The 13,449-nt window shown below is 34.6% G+C and overlaps 1 long non-coding RNA gene across 1 annotated transcript in view; it reads right to left on the reverse strand.

Moving 5' to 3' along the window:
* Window positions 1-9,440: 9,440 nt before the first annotated feature.
* LOC130218649 (uncharacterized) overlaps window positions 9,441-13,449 on the reverse strand; it is a 37,781-nt gene continuing 33,772 nt past the window's right edge. Inside the window, exon 4 of the long non-coding RNA XR_008835969.1 lies at window positions 9,441-10,617. This is a non-coding gene — a long non-coding RNA (uncharacterized LOC130218649). The remainder of the gene's footprint in view (window positions 10,618-13,449) is intronic.

The raw sequence follows: 13,449 nt of genomic DNA on the forward strand, positions 1-13,449 counted from the left end.
AATTTTCCCCAAGTAATCCCATCATTTATGTTATTGGCAACATCTCAATAATTATTGAATGGTGAATGTAAAATACATATAAGATATATATATATAATTATATTATAAAAAAATATATATTAGAATAAATATAATTAATGTTTTTTTTTATAATTATGTTTTTAGTCATGGCTAGACCTACACAGAAATCGGCAGATTTCCGCAGACTTTTAGGCCATAATTTAGTCTGTATTCATTTGTGTAAATGTATATACATTTATATTTATTCAGTTTTCAAATTAATTTCACCAATATCGTTGTGATATAATAACAGTAATATTAAAATGTTCTTATGATTTATTTACTATAGTTTGTAAAGTGATATTTTCTGTCTTTTAGTTGATTAGTTAAATGAGAGACTTGCTTTGTTTGCCAAATAAGTGGATCTAATTGGAGTTGCATTGTAAACATTAAATACAAGTTAAAAATTTATTATTATTTTTTCATATATTAAGTTTTTAGTTATGATACTTATTAAAATGTCAGCAGATTCTGTCTGGCCCTAGTCATGGCTTTACTGCATTTATCAGTTTATTATTACTGTTTTTCTCTGTTGGTTTGGCTCATTTCTTAAAACAGGAATTACATCCTCTAAACAACATGGACAAACCTCCAAACCACTTGGCCATTGTTCACAACAGACTTGATTTTCTCATTCATTTCATCAAATTGCAAATGTCTGAGTACATCTTTGCAAATGATTGGGTACATGTAGCCGACATATAGCACAATTTCCAAGTGAATAGATCTAGTTGATCTAAACTGATTGTTGATTCTCAGTTCAATGGTTGTTCCCTCCAAAATATGTCAGCGTCGTTTCATTGTATAAGTCATCTTATGCACAATTGTCAAATTTAGACAAGAACATAGTACCATATATGAATCCGTGAAACATTTAATGCATTTATTACAGCAATTGACAGTCAGGTGAAACTAGAACTTGACTAACAAAAGAGGAATTTCACACATCTCAGGTGACCCATCAAGCACTGTAGGCTGCATTTAATTTTCATTATTTTTGTTTGTGTTTATATTACAGTATATTTAGTTTTATTCTGATGTATGGAAATTACTTTGTGTGTGATTGACAATGGTTACAACTTCCTTGGCGGTATAAGTGCAATGTGTGATGTCAAACCTTGGAGGCTTCTCTTAAACTAAAATCCTTTTTATAAATCTTTTATTTATTTAGTCTTATTTAATTATTTAGTCTAATCTAATTAAGACAATAATAAGATCAAGGCGTTTACATGAGTTGCTTTTTGAATGTCCCTTCCATGATCCTGTTTTACATCTTATAGCGCATAATTTGATTAACGTCATCGCTTCACCACGATATCTGCATTTCCTCTGGAGTTTCATGTAATTTCGGGTGTTTCATTTTTAATTTGTCGACTTTAACTGCAGTTTGGCACTTTCACTTTCATTTGGGAATATTTCATGCATGCCAAACAAACAAGATATTGGGTGCAACTATGAACTGCTGAAAGACAGTTTTAATGTAAGGTTATACCGCATGCTAAATGGAAGAAAAACTCCACATTTCACGATGCAGGTGTCTGTGGTCTGCACTGACTCGGTTGGTGCAAAGAGTGTCAAACAGCCGTGTGTGTGTGTGGACAATCCTGTCGCAAAACGTGGCAAAAAGTCCTACATGACAGTAATAGTTTGATTGCAGTGTTTACATGTCTGTGTTGCACTACAATAATGCGACTAAAATCAGCATACTCCACATGTCTTAATTAGATTTCTTTAGTTCGATTAAGGTCTTAATCGCATTAAAATCAATTTATTGGTGTCCATGTAAATGTAGTCATTGTCAATCGTATTGACACACTGCCTTCGCAACTTACAATGAAATTCCAACAGTCCAAAACATTAAAAATACATTTACATATTATTGATTATGAATATTTGCTTTATTCACTCAAAATCCATGATTCACAATATTTTAGATAAACACTGAAAGATCCAATTCCTCATTTATTCCTCTTGGTGTCATTTTATTTTATGAATGTGGAACGCTTCTCTTTGTTATAATTTTTTATTAAGCTTATGTCCTCATCGTGACTACAATTCTTCCTTAATTCCTATACTTTCTAGTTGTTTAACATGTCCGAAATCCATTAAGTGTCTTGCTACTGCCGAAGTTATCTCTCGTCATCATATACTCACTAATTCGCAACTTCAACTGACTTAATAACTTCCCTATATATCTTTTGGCACTGACATTTTAACATGTAGACCGCGTTACGGGTAGAGCAGGTAATGTAGGTTAATATTTTACCTGTTCAAAAATTCTTTACACTTTACTAGACTCTGACATGCGGCACAATTTTATATTGTGAATAATATTGACCTCAATTATTTCATTAAAAAATGAAATGCTTTTATTCCAGCTAAACTAAAAGAAATAAGACATCCTCAGAAGAAATAAAAATGTATAGAAAACAAAAATGTATTTTAACACCTCATCAAAAGACCCCCTTTCTTTTGTGACCATTTCTTTTTTTGGCAGAGATCATAAAATGGCCCTGATTCAGATGTCGACCATCGAAGAAGCCATTCAATGCCTGATCGACCTCCACAATTACAACATGGGTAATAACCACCACCTGAAGGTCTCCTTTTCCAAATCCACCATCTGAAACGCAACCTGAGAGGTCTTGATCTAAAATCTTTTTTTCTATCGTCACATGTTGACTGTTTCAATACACTGGGGACCACGAGTTTCTTTTCCCAAGTTTCATTCCTAAAGATGTCGAAAGAAGGAAATATTGTGACTGTTTTTCCAAGGACTTTTTTTTTTACACCGTTTTCTTATCGTGGGCGCTCTGATGTGCTAAAAAGCTGTTGTGGTGTAAAGTCCTGATCCCCTTATAATAAAAAAAAAAAAAAGCAGAAAAGAATGTGCCTTACAAAACTTATCAGAATTATTCTTGTTTTTCTCAAACCCATGCTTTTGTTTGAGGGTAATATTACACTAATTTTGTTTTTTTCTTCTCCTCGTGTCGAGTCTGTATAGTGTATAAAATCCATCAATCTTTATCGCGTCTTACGTTTGTTCAATTCTTAATGCCCGTGTCGTTTCATTGAGGAATTGTAAATAAATGTGACTCTCCAGTGGTCGTTATGGACCCATTTTTAACCCACCAATCTAGTCAAATCTCTTGTAATTTGGAGAAGAAGCCAGTTGTAATTGCTCATTTTGTTTCCTCCAGTTTTCTTTCGTATACCTGTTGTTGTCTTTATCCTAAGTGGAAGGTAATTATGACATGCTTTTCTCTGCGTGTACCTGCCGGTGCATCATTATTCTTAGTGTTGCGTGGATTGGAAATCGCTTCGTGTGATTTGGAAAGACGACTACAGTAGAAGGGACCAAAGTTTATGTGCCTATAGTCTTAATTTACTCCCATATAGTGAGCGTTTTAAAGGGATATTTCACATCGAAATGGAAATTTGCAGTTTGTTTAGTTACTTCCAGATCAGTTGAGATGTTGGTGGCCTCTTTAGAAAAATATTGAAGATTTTTACCTGGAAATGAGGATGTTGGTGATTTCATAAAATGTAAGTCAATGGCTTGATGACTTTTAGAGAAAAATATATATATACACAGGCAAAATAAAATGACTACCGATCGGAGCTGAGCGTTATGGCAAAAATGTCAATAAAAAAAAATCCTGATAATTTTCCATATTGAACAATAACGATATGTATTTAGATATAAGTTGTTAATGCTTCTAGAATTAAAACAGTATCCCAATAATGACTGCCAAAAAATTAGGTCTATTAAACCGTAACATTTTCAGCTGATTAATTTTTCTGGTGGCCAAAATTCGGTACATCTCTAATATCAACAGACTCTTAGATTCCCATTGTTGCACATTTCTGCGTTGTGATTGGCTCTTAGATCAATATGGAGTAAATAAGTCCAGAGCTTATCATTGTTATTGACAGTTTATTGCAATTCGATATCGTTTATCGGCCCAGCTCTACTACCGATGATACATTTATCAACTTGCATCATTTTATGAATCACGGTTTCTACTAAAAGCCTTTCATGTTCTGCTGAAGACGAATGTTACCTCATGGTTTCCGCTACATTCATTCGTCCGTGGCGCCACACTAAAATTCATCCCGCTACGGCTACATAACAGCTTCTCATTCAAAGCATGCTCTGTCTCCCATAAAACTCCCTAAATTCTACACCGCGCAACCATCTTCATACCTGCTTCCCAGTTCGCACGCACCTTCACCCACCGCTCTTCCGTTCGTGCGTACCCCCCCAGCCCCCGCTCAGAGATTGCCGCCAAAGCTGGAAAAAATCCTAGAGGAAACACTGTACCTACATGTTGGATGCCCTGAGGGAGAGTAACCACAGCAAATTTTAATTTTTTTGATTGAACTGCTTTATGTTTTTCAGAAGTGATGACACCCTACGGGCAGGCTTTAGAGAGTGGTTGAGAGAATACATGTTAATTGGAAAGTCCACATTTTCATTTCTTGGAGGAGCAAATGTTGTTTTTTATGTCTGTAGGACTGTATGATCCAAAATTTGGATGTGGCACAATTAAAAGATTTTTTTTGTTTTAACAAAAGCTGGAAGAATTCTTTGGATGTGTGTTTTGATTTCTTCTTTCTGTTTGATTTTGTTTTTTTTTTTTTTTTTCTGTGGCATGACTAATAAACCCTTGTGTAGTTCTGAATTCTCTCTTTCTGTCTCTTCTGCCCCTCACTCTTGTTCTGTCACTTTGTTTTGAGAGTTCTGACATCTTGTATTTTAGGGTGGAATTTTATTATATTTTTTTTTATTTCAATGGTTTTGGCAAAACTCTGTCTCTCTGTAAATCTTATTTATTTAATATTATTTTAAGTAAATTGTAAATTCTTTGGTTTTTTTTTTTTTGCTTTGTTATGAACTATACACCGCAAAACCCCCAAATTTAAGGTAACATAAACCATTTGAGGAAACTGATTGCAACAAACCATTTAAGTTCAAAAACTAATCTTAATGAGCACTGTGAACTTACTCCATTTGAGTAAATGAAGCAATTTGAGCACAGTAAAACCCAATAAATGGAGTACTGTAAAACCCAATAAGTTAAGGCAACTCAAACCATTTGAGGAAACCGAGTGCTACAAACTATTTGAGTTAAAAACACAAATAAATATGAGTAGTGAACTTTTAAGTTGAATGAGGTATTTAATTAATTCACTTCCTTCAACACAACTTCAAAACTCTTCAAATGAGTAGAATTAACTTTCAGTAAATATTGAGTTAAATTCATTTGATAAAGTTTACTGTTGGGTTTTACGGTGTATAGTTTGTGTTTATTTTAGTTGACGTGGTTCAGAACAATATTTCTTACTGTGAAATCACATCCTCTGTTTTTTATTATATTATTATAATATATTACAATATGTACTTATTTATGATGTGGTTCAACAAGAGCTCAAACGAAATCTATTTAAAAAATTGTTATTTTTATTTTCAGGTGTCTTCAAAAGACACTTTTTTTCCCACCCTCAGTTGATTAGAAGTTATTTAAACGAAACATTTTATGTAATAAAACAATTTAAAAAGGTCAAAATGTGAAACTTTCTTTTTAGAAAAAATTTAACTTATTAGAATTTCTTATCAATACTGATGTGAATACTTCGGATGAAATTTTTTAAGAGCATAAAACGGGAGAAATACAGTAATAACTTTTGGAATTTCATTACATTTCTCTGAATTTATAAATAATTGATGCTCAAAAAAAGTTTTGAAACTAAATTAATTTGACTTGCATGAACCTTTAGATGAATGTGAATACATTTTCATTCTGCAGTGGTTCATCAATAGCCGTACATATTCATTTTAATCAACAATATTCAGTCCTGAAAGGAAAAGGGCTAAATATATTTGACCAAAGTTTTAAAAAGTATTTCTGACACCTAAATATTAAGGTCAAAAATGACAAATGTGTGTTTTTTAATGATTATACCTGAAAAAGTGTCAAAACATTGCATTTTCATTCTCTTATTAAATGCTAAACGTTTCTGTGAGATAGCAAAATGGACAGAGGCAACATTTCAATACGACGTTTAATTGACGCTAATGTTAGATGTCAATTTGATGAAGTTTTGCCATCAACGCAATTTACATGCACTGTAAGGATACAAAATTTTGAATTTGCGAAGCTTTCATGTGAATAAAACTCAATTCTTTATTTCGTTATTTTTATGGTTAAAAAGGCGTCAGTGTGTGGACGTCAAACCGACTTTTTTTTTTTTTTCATGTTGTTTTGACAAATGTTGCCTGTTGTGTGGTCTTTTCCACATGAACAGCAGTGGTGGAAAGAGTACTGAAAAAAATCACTCAAGTAAAAGTACCATTACTTTCCTAAAAATGTAGTGAAAGTAGAGTAAAAGTATGTGTTGTAAATATTACTCAAAGTAGGAGTAAAAAGTAGACCTTTTAAAAGTACTCAAGAGTAGTGAGTATTAAGCTGCGGTCACACAAGAGTTTGAGCATGTGAAATTCTGTCGTACAGTGCTGCGAAAAGGGGCGGGATTAAACAAGATGATTAGACGTTTAAAAAGCGAGCGACTGGTCCATATTTTAAATTTCTATACAGAGAGGTCATATTTTGATCTTCGATTGGTCTCACACAGTCAAGTGATGTGATTTCGCACAAGCTTGCGTTTTCGGTCTGAGGAATTCACATTCTTATGAATGGAAGTCTGTTAAAAGCTGATGTGTTTACATGTAATTTGTGCATGTGTGTAAATGTAACATTGTGTTGTGCATGTAGTTATTGCTCAGCAGGCATACAACATCATAAGACGTTAATATTAACTTAGATTTAGGTCGTGACCAAAATTCTACGTTTAGCCAGCGTCTAAGGACAACATTATTTTGACTTCCAATAATGACGTCAAATGATGTTAATAAAATGAAGTTCTTACCTCTCGGACAGGTCATTCAGGGTGTCGTGGAGGGGAGAGGTGTCCAACCTACAGCATCTAAACACTGGGGTACCTCAGGGCTCTGTTCTTGGGCCACTTCTCTTCTTCATCTACACGACATCTTTAGGAACAGTCATCCAGAAACATGGATTTTCCTACCACTGCTATGCTGATGATACCCAGCTATACCTCTCTTTTCACCCTGATGATCCCTCGGTTCCAGCTCGCATTTCAGCCTGCCTGTCAGACATTTCACTCTGGATGAAAGATCATCATCTTCAGCTTAACCTCACGAAAACGGAAACGCTTGAAGTTTCTGCCAACCCGACTCTTCACCATAACTTTTCAATCCAGATGGATGGGGCAACCATTACTGCATCCAAAATGGTAAAAAGCCTTGGAGTAACAATTGATGACCAACTGAACTTCTCTGACCACATTTCTAGAACTGCTCGATCTTGCAGATTCGCACTCTACAACATCAGAAAGGTCCGACCCTTCCTATCTGAACATACAGCTCAACTCATTGTTCAAGCTCTTGTTCTCTCCAAACTGGACTATTGCAACTCTCTACTAGCCGGGCTTCCAGCTAATTCTATCAAACCTCTTCAGCTGCTTCAGAACGCAGCAGCACGAGTGGTCTTTGATGAACCCAAAAGAGCACATGTCACTCCGCTACTCACCCGTTTGCACTGGCTGCCAGTTGCTGCTCGCATCAAAGCTCTGATGTTTGCTTACAAAGCGACCTCTGGCTTTGCTCCTTCGTATCTGCTCTCACTTCTGCAGATGTATGTACCGTCCAGCAACTTGCGTTCTGTGAATGAACGTCGCCTCGTGGTTCCATCCCTAAGAAGGGAAGAAATCACTTTCCCGAACTCTCACATTCAATCTGCCCAGTTGGTGGAATGAACTCCCTAACTACATCAGAACAGCAGAGTCACTTGCTGTCTTCAAGAAACGACTAAAAACTCAACTATTTAGTCTCCACTTTCCTTCCTAATCTTAACTGCCTCTCTGGCTATACCACTAACTGTACTCTCTCTCACAAAAAAAACAAACAAACAAAAAAAATTTTACTAATGCTCAGCTTCTTAGACTTTACACACCTGAAACTTGTCTATAGCACTTCACTGCTGCTCTTATAGTTGTGTAAATTGCTTGTCCTCATTTGTAAGTCGCTTTGGATAAAAGCGTCTGCTAAATGACTAAATGTAAATGTAATATTTGGTCGATTTTAGGTTGTTAGAAAGTGACTAAAATCCAACGCCGAGCCACCATTTTAAACCAACGTCATATTGATGTCAAATTCTGACATTTATTCGTCAGGTATGACAACCAAAATCCAACGCTTGATACACATCATAGTTGTAACGTCATTAGACGTTGATAATTGGTTGATCATACAGTAATGGTGTCCGTGGAGTCTTAAAAAGTATTAAAAGTTAATAAAACAGTTTAAAGAAAATTAAGGTCCTTATAAGGTATTTAAAAAGTCTTAATCGCTTTTTAACGAGGTCTTAATTTTAGTTCAAATGTTGTCCAAAGTGTTTGACTCCAATAAAGCATAAATGTATATTATTTCCCTCCTAATATTAACAATGGTGTGCTCGATACATGCGATTGGTTCGGCCCGGGGCACGTCCAGCCAAACTCCTGAAGGTGATGTGACGCTCTCCACATGTAGCAAAACCATAGAGCAAAACAGACAGCAAAATGGGAAAATGTAAGTTTTCTGGTTGGAGAAAGACGAAAGTTTAAACAGTGGCTGAAACCTGTCGCTGAAAACAACCATGTAATTTATTCTATCAAGCTTTGTTTCTTCCGAGCTTATCTGAGTTCTGTTGCATGATTGTGCTCCATTGATTTGTTTAACTACAACTGTTTATTAAGTTAAATGTTTGATACTGATTACAACTTGAAGTCGATGAGGTCTTAAAATATTCCAGCCTGATTTCACGAGAAAACGTAAGTAATTTAAGTTTTGTAAGTTTAGTGGCAAATTCGTTGTTTCTCAAAATTGTTTTATTAACTTTTAATACTTTTTAAGACTTTTGGTTGTCATACCTGACGAATAAATGTCAGAATTTGACATCAATATGACGTTGGTTTAAAATGGTGGCTCGGCGTTGGATTGTAGTCACTTTCTAACAACCTAAAATCGACCAAATATTAACATCATTTGATGTCATTATTGGAAGTCAAAATAATGTTGTCCTTAGACGCTGTCTAAACGTAGAATTTTGGTCACGACCTAAATCTAAGTTAATATTAACGTCTTATGATGTTGTGTGCACGTAAAAAAAAAAAGTCGATTTGACGTCCACACACTGACGCCTTTTTAACCATAAAAATAACGACACAAAGAATTATGAGTTTTATTCACATGAAAGCTTCTCAAATTTTGTAGTTTAGTCGTACGAAATTGTACTATTTTAAAAAAGATGCTAGACACCTAACCCCACCCCTAAACCCAACCATCATTAGGGGATGAGCAAATCGTACTAAATTGTACGAATTAGATCACACGAATTCATACGAATTAGCCACTAAATCAAAAAGTGGATTTCATGTTACGAATTGCCGTAAGATTGTGTTGAACATTCTGAGAAGGTCTTTAAAAAAAATCTTAAAAAGGTATTGAAATTACCTTTAGGAATCCTGGATATACCCTGAGTAAACATCCGTCATCTTCTCATCAGTGACATGCCTCTAAACAGTCTCTGGGTAAATGCGTGTAAAGTTTTTGGACACTTTTAATGCTTCCAAACAGTTTGCTGAATTTATAAATCGCCTATGTCTTGAGGTAGTTCATTACGTGATTTACCTTCTATGTGTGACAGGAATCACAGCACTGATTTTTCTAATCCCCCCCAAAAATAAAGTAGTGAGTAAAAGTACCAATACTGCACTAAAAATGTACTTAAGGGAAAGTAAAAATACACATTTATAAAACTAAGTAAATTACAATTCTTGAGGGAAACTACTCAATTACAGTAATTTGAGTATTTGTAATTAGTTACTTTACACCACTGATAAACAGTTGTATTTTTCAGTAATAATACTAATATTAAAAGGTCAACATTATATGCAATCAAACCTGCATTTGAAGACCTCCATTCTCATCGGCTTTCAAGTCTGAAGGCCATATATGTCACTATTCAGAAGTTTTTTCGTGGTCTAAAAACAAAGGTTTTCTGCCTCCCCCTCCAGCATTCCTTCATTTCAGCGCTTTCTGTGGCGTTATTGAGTCTCTGTGTTGGATGGTCGTCGTGTGATGGACGTCCTGTCTTGCCTTGTCTGATGAAGACAATCCTCTCGCCGGCTTCAAACTTGGGTTCCGGATGCTGCAATTCATCACAGGCCAGACGGCAGCGTTGCTCCACGCTGCTTTTATTTTGCACACTTAAATCGAAACACTCGTGTTCTCGATCTACCTTTATAAACAAAAATGACACAATAAATCAGAGCAGGGACCCAGACCAAATCAATAGCTCGTCTGGAGCGTGAATCATGTGCTCCAGACATCTGTATCCAGCCAGCCAGCCAGCCAGCCAGCCGTCCGCCATTACACTGGGGGAGGGAGCTGCTCTTCTCCAAGCTTCTGTTCTCCATATAAACCCTTCCCGCCTGGAGGAAAAACGTTGGAGAGAAGATTTACACCTCATGTCTTAATGCAGAGCTAAGCTAGGTTTCAGTCAATCCTAAATATTGTTTTCGCAGTGAAACATTTGAGTTTCCTAAAGAATATTTCAGTGAACTGTTCCTAAAAACAAACACTGGTAACACCAGTTTAGGTCACAATTCATGCTATTAAACTGGCTTATTACCTGCTAATTAATAAGCTATTAACTGTTGATTAGTAGTTATAGCCTAAAGTATGATCTTATTTCTAGTCCTTAATCCTACCTAAAATCTAAACCCAACCCAACCCAACCCAAATTATTTCATAGAAGCCTGTCTTGTTTCTAGTACAAATTGCTACAAATTCTTAAACCAAGAAGCATTTTCTAGACAAGTAAAAATATTTTGTTTTTACAAAAAAAGTCATCAGAATAAAGTGAATTTTTCCATAAAACAAGCTAAATTATCTGCCAATTGGGTAAGTAAAATAATCCTGTTTATTATTATCCTGATTATTCTAGCCCATTGGGAGATCATTTACAATTCAGTTACCCTTTATAAATATTGATTCTAAAATACTGTCTTCACAGTGAAACATTTGTGTGCTCTTAAAAGCAAACAAACATTGGTAACACTTCAGTTTAGGTCACAATTCATGCTATTAAACTGGCTTATTACCTGCGTATTATTAAGCAACTTGTACCTCACTAACTATTAATAAAGATCGATTCAGTAGTGTTGTTGATGTTTGTCAATACCGTGAATTGTAAACGAAACTTGTTTTTTTCTTTTTTTAAGTTTGAAAGACATTGAATCTGAGTTTTTCCATAAAACAAGCTAAATTATCCGCCGATGGGGTTAGTAAAATAATCCTGTTTATTACTGTATTATCCTGATTATTCTACTTTCCCAATTGGAAGATCATTTACAGTTCAGTTACACTGACAAATATTATCCCAAAACAGTGCAGTTTTGTTTCCTAAAGAATATTTGAAGTGTGAAGATCCTCTGCAGAAAGTTCTGTAGAAAGTAAAATTCTGTAAAAGTTCTATGGATGCTAAAAGTTCTTCATGGAACCATCAATGTCAAATAAAAGAGTGCTAAAGTCGATCCATGAAACCACAGATATCAATAAGATTTTTTTGACATTTTTGACAAATTATTATTTTTTTTTACGTTTTTGTCTCGTTTCTTGTCCAAATATCTAAATATATATAAAATCAGGACTAATTTTCTAGACTTAAAAAAAATATATAGTTTTTTTTCAGAAATAAACTGCCGAAACAAAGTGAGCTGTTTCTTACTTCCTTAAATAAAACAAGCAAAATTATCTGCCAATGTGGAAATAAAAATGGGTTAAGTGTTTTTGGTTTAAATCTATTTTGGTAAATTTTTTATTTATTTAAAAAAAAAATTAAAAAAATTTAAAATTTTTAAATTGACACCAGTTTTCTTGTTTTTAAGCCTGTATATATAATATAAGCTATTAGTCTTTCATAAAAAGATTTTTTAGTTGTTTATATCATTTATTATGAAATAAGATTGCAATACAACAGCTATAGTAACAAAAAATAGCTGTTTTCTACAAGTATAGGTTATATTATACTACAGTAAATCACAGCTACTACATTGTACCGCAGCTACTGTAGTAAAAAGGTATACTACATTATTTATTTGTTTATATAAGATCAATATAGTTAATACATGATCTGTAGCATTTATTAACAGTGTTGTAGATACTATAATATATAAATAATTACAAAAGTATGGAAAAGGGTGACAGAGCATAGGGCACAGGCAATTTAGGGGCCCAGTGATGGGTAAAGGCTGCTTTATACTGGAAGCTTCCGCTAGTTCGCTTGAGTGCATGTGGCGACCGTGATATCATCACAGTGTTTGGGGAGGTTCACTTTGGGTGCACGTGACATGCTTTCGGCTGGCGGAGCGCACTAAATTTTTTGAGACTCGAGTAAACAGTCCACGCGGCGCCGCATTTGATTTGAGTTGAATATAAATCACTTTGAAGAGTTTTTGTCTGAAACAGGTACGACTGTACAGACATCTTTAAAATGCGTCCATGTGTGATCATAGGGATAACCAGATGACCAATAATTCTTGGCTAAAAACTGCAACAAGAGTGAGAAATGACTTTTTCTTGAAAACTTTGGAAAAACTTGAGGGATAAGTTTGTTAAAATCAAAAAGAGAGGCCGTGGCAAAAGTGGAGACCCATGTGGTTTAAATAAACAATTACAGAATATGCTTTTCCACCAGTCACAGGTTTTACACTCATGTTACAGTTTTGAATTTAAAACAATTTAATAGTTACAAAATTAAAATGAAGTCACACATTATTTCTTTGGTAACTGGAAAGGAATATTTGAACCTATCGGTTTACAGTATACTGAGGCCCTGGTTTTCTATTATTTATTGGGGATAAAGGTCAGGAATGTTGGACCATTATTGCCTATTTAGCATACAAGTAGAGGACACAAACTAGCCAGACGGTAGTAGTGTGTGAATTGTGGAGAGGGCTATTTGAAAAAAAAGTATCAGTATTTTTTTTTTTAATCAGTATTTTAAATTTTTTTTATTTTATTTTTTTGCTTTTATTCTAAAACAAATGTAATTAATTTTTTTTCTATTTTTACACAAAATTTTTTGAGACTCGAACGAACAGTTCATGCGGAGCCGCATTTGATTTGAGTTGAATATGAATCTCTTTGAACAGATTTTGTCTGAAACACGCCTGTACAGACATCTTTATGATCCGACCATGCGTGAGCCGGGAGAACCAGATGACCAATAACTCTTGGCTACAAATTGCAACAGCAGTGTT

Source organism: Danio aesculapii, chromosome 24 (assembly GCF_903798145.1).
Source record: "Danio aesculapii chromosome 24, fDanAes4.1, whole genome shotgun sequence".
Lineage (NCBI taxonomy): Eukaryota > Metazoa > Chordata > Actinopteri > Cypriniformes > Danionidae > Danio > Danio aesculapii.